At 29.5% G+C, this 8,034-nt stretch overlaps 1 long non-coding RNA gene across 1 annotated transcript; it reads right to left on the bottom strand.

The window, feature by feature from the left end:
- Positions 1-242: 242 nt before the first annotated feature.
- Positions 243-7,589, bottom strand: LOC146997327 (uncharacterized). The gene is made up of 3 exons (XR_015041336.1): positions 7,515-7,589; positions 3,302-3,391; positions 243-378 (listed from the first exon to the last, which is right to left on the bottom strand). It is a non-coding gene; the product is annotated as an uncharacterized LOC146997327 (long non-coding RNA).
- Positions 7,590-8,034: the final 445 nt, after the last annotated feature.

Below are 8,034 nucleotides of genomic sequence, written 5' to 3'. Positions count from 1 at the left end.
AAAATTACTTAATGGGGAATACAGAAAAATATTTAACCACTTACCTTTGTGACTTCATCTGCAAAGAGACTAAAAAAGTAGTTCAGCTAAATCTGCTATAATAAATATTTATAATAATGCTAAATTATGCAATATCTATTAATATGACAAATTTTTGTAAAGCTATTTATTTGGATGAAAAATAAACACATTCAGAAATTTATGGCACTATATTATGATTAACAGAGGAAAAACACTTTTCAAAATTCAAAATAGTTTTTATTAATCCAATTTATCACATTTTATTTGAATTCATGAAAAACAATGTTATATCCATGTATTCTTATGTATATAAGAACTCTTGATAAATTGGATCTCTGTCATTGCCTTTCACAGCACCTAAAATAAAAAAACACTCACAATTACTATATGTGAATATAGTAATTCATAATTAAATTTAAACAAATGACTATTAGAATGCAAATTAAAGGAAGCATTTAAAATATTTTAACATTTAGTACCTATAAACAGAGTAGCAATTATTTGATTTTTCGATTATAGCAAAATAAACATGGGGGATGCCTTTTAAAATTTTTTATGTCAGAAAATAAACTCAAACCACCAGCTGAACATATGAGCAGTTTTATCAATCAGCCACTGGTAGGTAACCTGGATACTGAATCAACATATAAAGTTGCCAAGATAAAGAGAGAAACAAAATTATGATAATCACATCTTACCTATTCATAAAACTATTTTAAATTTAATGTGTAGGCAAGTCCAAAAAGAGTGAGAATGAATTTATTTTGCAACACAAAGTAAAGTCTTGCAGGAGCAAAAAAAACTTGTCTCATGAGATTGGCAAGTAAAAAATAATTAACTGCATCTGGTAACATTTATCTGACAACATATAAGTAATTGTTAGCTATGTGCAGAAAATAAAATCTGATCAGGGGCGTAGCTAGAGGGGGGGCAAGGGGGGCATCTGTCCTTGGGTGCAGAATCCAAGGGGTGCCAAACTGATGTTAGAACATTTTAGAATTAAATGTTTTCCATCCTTGGCAAGCAGTAGGGGGCGCGAAATTTTCAGTTGTCCCCGAGCGCTGAAAACCCTAGCTATGACTCTGAATCTGATCATGTTAATGCAATTTTAAACTTTTGAATTTAACCGCAGAAATTTACCAAAGAAGTACTTGTAACAGTAGTAAATGAAGATGTGACTAATCTTTACTGTATGGTACACCTTGGTTTCTGTCTGAAAAAAAATCGCAAAGTGGTATTGGTTGTTTGTGAAATGTGGAAGCCCATTGCGTCAAATAAGTTTTTCGGTAACCCTAATGTTGATAATGTTGGCAAAAGTAGCCTTTGAGAAAAAAAAAAAAAAAAAAAAAAAAACTTTTTTTGTCAATAAAAAGGAGTTATTTCTGCAAATATTGCCAACGTGCTGTGATAAATTTAGTTTTGGGCTACTTTTTTTAATAGTAAACCTTTTGTACGGTCCCAGGTTTTTGGTTCTTACCATTCTCTTCAATTGCTGTGTTTGGTTGCACGGAAGTGGTATGGTCTTGTATTTTGAACATGCTATTTATTATAAAAAGGTATGTTAAAAAAATGACGTTTCATTTATTTTTTTGTCTCTGTGTGTTAATTTTTGTTAGAAGATTTGTTGTTTAATGTTTTTATGTTAGGAAATATGTATTTTTGGTAACTTACTCCTCTCTGTTTGTGTATTTTTGGTTGTCTGTGTGTTAAGACAGTGGCGAATTTTTTCTGGTAACTATATTTTTAACTTTCTGATTTTCTTAAAGTGAAAATAGATCAATGTGTACATGGACAAAGTTAAGGCAGTGCACAATGCCCAGTTTGTGCAGTTCTCTGTTTTAATAGGTCGATGTGTACATGGACACAGAGTTTGTGTATGTCTTTGACTTCTTATTTTGGTTTTGTGTAGCGGCCACCTTGAAATTGGTGCCGATCCTCTCAGGTGACGATCTTGATATATAAAAAAAAAAAAAAAAGAAAAGAAAAGAAACGATTCGCTAAGGGTTACAGCAGAGTAAATTTTTACCAAAGATGTTCTACCATAATCACCATTTCAGTGGTTTAAACACTAGTGGAGCAGTATGCAGAGATGAAGATTTGAGTTTTGTTTACACAGCATGATGGTTTAGGCACTCCATTCATTACAGTGAACAAAATTATAACAAACATAGCCACAATAATTGTCTATAAATATTGATGTATAACACTGCATTAACTATTATATTTCTTATGCTAGTATATACAGAATCCTTAATCGAAGGGAAAATCAGAAGACTGTGCATGCATTTTCCTTTAACTGAAACATGGATTTGACCATACAAATCTCAGTCTTACGGGACATGCCACACTATGCAGATAGACAGTAAAAAGTGCTTGTGTTGTTTTTATTTGTTAGAGGTATGAAATAAATATACTTCTAGATTTTAATTTTTTCTTTTCTTGCTTTACATTTGGATTACCTATCAAAAAGTAAGGAATTTTGATATTATTACAATATCGGAGTTAAAATAACAATTATTGGACACGTTAAAGTAATGAAAATTTTAAATTAGCTTAAAAAGTAACCCTTAATGTGGCATATTTTTGAATTAAACTCTATCGACATTTAAAACAACAAAACATCCCTCTTTATTAAGGACTTTAATTAACTAATTTTAAATGCGGAGCTATGAATGGATTTTCCCCCTTGCATGTTATAATAACTGAAACAAAATTACTCTGATACAGTCAAAATTCCTAAATGCAAGTACATAAAATTTACTTTAGCAATTTAAAGAGATGAGACACACTGAACACATGAATAAATTTCTATCAAAGAATAATTTATTAAATTTGGCCCGTTCCATAGTAAACTTTAACCATTAGATTACATTATTACACCATGTTATCAGTTTGAAAAGCAAGTCATATGCCAGATCTTGGATGTAAAAGAAATGCACAAAATAATATACAGATTATTGAAAAATGTTGTATAGCAATGTTTATAGATATGATTAAATGTAACAGAAAATTTACTGTCACAACCACATTTTTAAGTGAAATGTATTATTTTAACATTTTACAATATTTAAGGTATGGCATTAAATGCAACATTATGTGCCTGAATATAAGTTAGTAAATTAAAAAATAATAATAATAATAATCAAAGAATGAATGTCATGAAAAATTTCAAAAACAAGCAGAATTTAATTTAGAAGACCTTTAGACACTTATGATAAATAAATTTGAGAATTCTTCACCCAAAATTAAATTATAATTAACTAAAACCAGTTTGACTGACCTTCTACAAAATCCTTCAGCTGCAATTTTTTCTAGCTTGAAAACCAAATTCTTCTCCACATGGTAATAACATCTTAACCAGTTGAAATTCCTGCAGAAAGTTTGATAACACAGTAATAGAATTAATAGAATAGAAAAATTAACACAAAAGTATAGAACATCATTTAAACTTAACATTATTACAAATTTTGGTGCTTTCTGACTATCTGCAAAGCTGTGAAAATTGGCAAAATGGTTAGTTTATGGTTCATATCTACTGCTCTGTTCACAAGTAGTAATTCAAATGAGCACTTTATAAGAAACAAGAAATTTTACGATGCACACACACAAAAATATACACATTGGGTCAATATTCACATATTTTTCATCCAATGGAATACTATTCAGAAATAAAGATTAAATATAAAGCATGTAAATACATGTGTGTGGTATGCATATTCATAGTTTGCTATTATCGTGTGCATACTCTTGCTGTTTTAGCATAAGTTGAAGCTGTGAGGGCAGATGATAAGAAAGTATCAGAATTTTTCATGTATAAGAAAAGATTGCCCTGACAATAGTATCTCAATTGTTTAGCACTGACATTTACATAGCGCATTAGAAATATATAGTAATATATGTATAATAAAAAGATAATTGCATATTATTAATTCATTTTTTTAAATGCCAAACTTTAACAATTCTTTCACATATAATTAAACAGAATTCTTTCACATGAACATCTAAAATCCATTCTTAACTAAAGAATAAATAATAAAACCATGTAAATTTCTTATCAAGCCCATCATTTCCGAAATGTCTACTTCTGAAAGTTCCCAGCATTTCTCAATATATTATTAAATTACTAAACTAAGCATCAATGATCGTCATGTTCGCTAATGTGGCAATATCTTTCACACTTCTTTGTTACCACAAGTAACAAGTAGGCTTCAATAAATCTTTAACTGTTACATGCTACTTTTGTCTAAAATTTGTACAAATAATAAAATTAAATGAGCTCTTTATAATATGCTCAAAGAAATAATTTTGTATGAAAATTTGTATGTTATATATTGGCCTGATTAATGATTCAGGAAATAATTCGGGTTTTCAAAGTGCTTCCAATAATTCAAATTTCAGCTTGTGTCAAAATAAAATCTATAACACAAAGATAAGCAAATTTCCTTATGAACAATGCATTTTAACATTATTCAATCACTGACAATCACACAGTACTGATTGCTTCAATAAACATTACTGTAACTGTCTTATTTAAAAGACTGTAACGTTTTAATTATTTCCTTAATTAAAACATTACAGTCTTTTCCGGTTGATCTTTACAATATGGTAACTGGTAGTTTGGCGACATTTTGGAGGCGATAAAGGTTTACTACCTGGGCCTTTGGTAATAATGTGAGCAGTACTCAGTTCCGATTACGCATTATTTTGTGTGAGGGAAATGAGAGATCATGGGATATGTCATGTGATATTAATGGACGAATTACGGTTCTTTAATCGGAAAAGGGGGGAAATCGGGAAAATATTTGGAAATTTTGTATTTGGCTTTATTCTGTGTTGTGTGAAACAGTGTTCGTGAATTTTTGGATCCCATGGCCGTAACTAAAGTGAGTTCGAAATGGGTATTTATGTATGTATTAATTTAATGTATGTGCTCATTTATATTTTAAGTAGTGTTTTTGAATGTAATTATATTTTAATTAAATGATAGTTATTTTGTGAATTTTATGTTTGTAGGAATTTGGTATACGTTTTAGTTGAAGTAAACGTGCATGGAGATAATTTAAATATCTGACACTAAGTATTTGTAATGGTTGCGGTATGAATTCGTTGGTGACGTGTATAATGTAATAGATGATTTAGAGGTAAAAGTTTTTGGATATTTTATTTATCTTATATGTGGAAATGTTCACATTTGCAAAGGGTAAATACTTTTTCGCAATCAGGTAATTTCATATATGTTCTTTTTACCGGGTTTAAAGATTGAGAAAATTGTCATGTATTTTCGTGAAATTTTTCTAATTTATGAGAAAAAAGCAGTGTACATGGATATAGTGAAGACTGTGCGCAATGCCATTTTTGTGAAATTCTGGGATGTTTTTTTAAGTAAAAATAAGTCGACGTGTACATGGTTTAGTGATATTTTAATTAAATGATAGTTATTTTGTGAATTTTATGTTTGTAGGAATTTGGTACACGTTTAAGTTGAAGTAAACATGCATGGAAATAATTTAAATATTTGATACTAAGTATTTGTAATGCTTGCGGTATGAATTCGTTGGTGACGTGTATAATGTAATAGATGATTTAGAGGTAAAAGTTTTTGGATATTTTATTTATTTTATATGTGGAAATGTTCATATTTGAAAAGGGTAAATACTTTTTCGCGATCAGGTAATTTCATATATGTTCTTTTTACCAGGTTTAAAGATTGAGAAAATTGTCATGTATTTTCGTGAAATTTTTCTAATTTATGAGAAAAAAGCAGTGTACATGGATATAGTGAAGAGTGTGCGCAATGCCATTTTTGTGCAATTCTGGGATTTTTTTTTTAAGTAAAAATAAGTCGGCGTGTACATGGTTTATGTGTATGTGTTATTTTGAAAAACGCGTAAGGAGTATGGTATTGTGCACTTTTTCCCAATTTTGCAGTGAATATTTGTCATGATTAAGCAGTTTTGTTAGATAAAATTTCTAGCATAAGTGTAATTTGGCTAGTAGATTGTTGGAAGAAGTGTTCAGTAGATAAAAAGAAAAGAAACATGTCTTTACTTCGTGAAGACAAAATGGCGGCGGGACAAAAAAATATAGGGTTGCTGTAGGAGAGTTGGTCGCCAAAGTTTCGCCAAAAAAACGCCAAGTTACCATAATGTAAAGATCAACCTCTTTTCCTCCTTCTAACACCAAAAGAAAACCCAGATAAGAAATAAAATATCAGTAAAAATAAATTATATTATTGAATGACACTTTACATTAATTACACTTATGCATATATTATTTTATTATAAATTATTTCAAAATCAAAGAAGAGAAGGGGGAGAAACTTTAATATTGACATTTCTAAAATGATATTAATCATTAAACATTAGTACAGTTTGTTATTTCCTGCAAAAAGAATTCACTTTTCTGGATAGCATTTATATTTCCATCTCACTTTCAATGAAACATTAAGAGAAATGCATATAATTTAAACACCAGTTTATTTTATTTATCAGACAGATTATGTCAACTCGAAAAAACCTATCAGTAAAATTCGGTAGTAATAATTCTGAATGTTAGGTAACTTGCAAGATTCAACAAAAATTATAAATACTTTTATTATAATGACAATACTACAGTAACATGAACATAAAATTAAACTGCATATAACTATGAAATAAGCCAGCATATAATAATGGTGCATTGGTTTCTAAAACAATGGGCTCGATGAAAAAATACATGTATTATGGTAGCTATTCATATTCTTCAGCTTTCCTAATAATATTCTCACGTTCACTTTACATAACTAAAGTATCTAAAATACAATAAAAATGCAAACAATATTTATGAGAAAATGTTAAAAGCAATCATAAGCATTTGATTGAATGACCATGTTTGTCTTCCTGCAAGTCGAATCTTAAAATGATATGCAGTTTGAAAAATGCTTAATCCTTTTATAAAATATTCAAAAAAGATTAAAAAAAGGTACTGTTCTGTTATCAGGATCGGGTTCAGAATTGTATTTATGTATGCTTGTATATTTGTATGTTTGTGTGTCTACATATACACATCTATGCACATACTTACGAACACAGGTTCATACATTTCCGATTCTGGTCCCAATAACAGAACAGTTCCCCCAAAAAAACTTGAATTACAAACTAGATTAAGATAACGTTTCAACCATACATATTTTGGACAAAACAATGCAAACTCTTATTTTTATACAATTGTTCAAACTATTTAACATAAATTTATTGCTGCAATAAAATAATAAGCAATCTGATCACACATATTATTTTGAAACTGAATGCATAAACTTGACTAAAAAAATTCAGTCATAAACATTTGGATAGCAGGGCAAATTAGATATTTGAAAAGACAGCCAGCCATTGAGATACACGTAATTCACGACAGAATGGTAACAATTCATAAAGCTGTGAAACATTTAACTGTCAAAATGACATAAATTCGAAAAGCAAAAAAAGTAAACATACAAGTATTGCAACTGAACTTACCTTTCATGCAACAAAAAATAACCATACAAGTTAACCTCATGGCGCAGCCATTTTGGATTTCGTTTCAAATCAGACAGATGTTTACGGATTTGCGGAAGAATACGAGGACCTAGTAGTTTGCCGGATACAATGTGCAATGACGCGAAAGAATATAGTTCTGTAGAACTTCCTACATTATTCCGTAATAAACAGTACTATTTCCTAATTTTTTTCTTTATCTAATTAAATAATTCATAGGGAAATAGCTAAATAATGCCAAATTCATTTTTAATGAAATGTAAAATTTTGCATGTATGGGACGACCACCTTCCGTCCAATATTTCTGAGAATATAAACAAATTTTGGAATCTGAGAGTATCAGTTAATAAATATATAGAATATCGCCTCTCAAACGACCACTTCTGAAAGTGACCAATAGTTCTGAGATTATCAATAAATATTGATATTAAGCATTATTTCTATAAGACGACCATCTCTATATAAGACCAAAGTTTCTAGAATCTTGGATAGTCATCAGAGA

This window comes from Stegodyphus dumicola, chromosome 5 (genome assembly GCF_044657685.1).
Source record: "Stegodyphus dumicola isolate Sdum_Otavi_A_Nest chromosome 5, ASM4465768v1".
Taxonomy (NCBI): domain Eukaryota; kingdom Metazoa; phylum Arthropoda; class Arachnida; order Araneae; family Eresidae; genus Stegodyphus; species Stegodyphus dumicola.
Note: the sequence above shows the minus strand (reverse complement) of the source record. Positions and strands in the feature narration are given on the sequence as shown.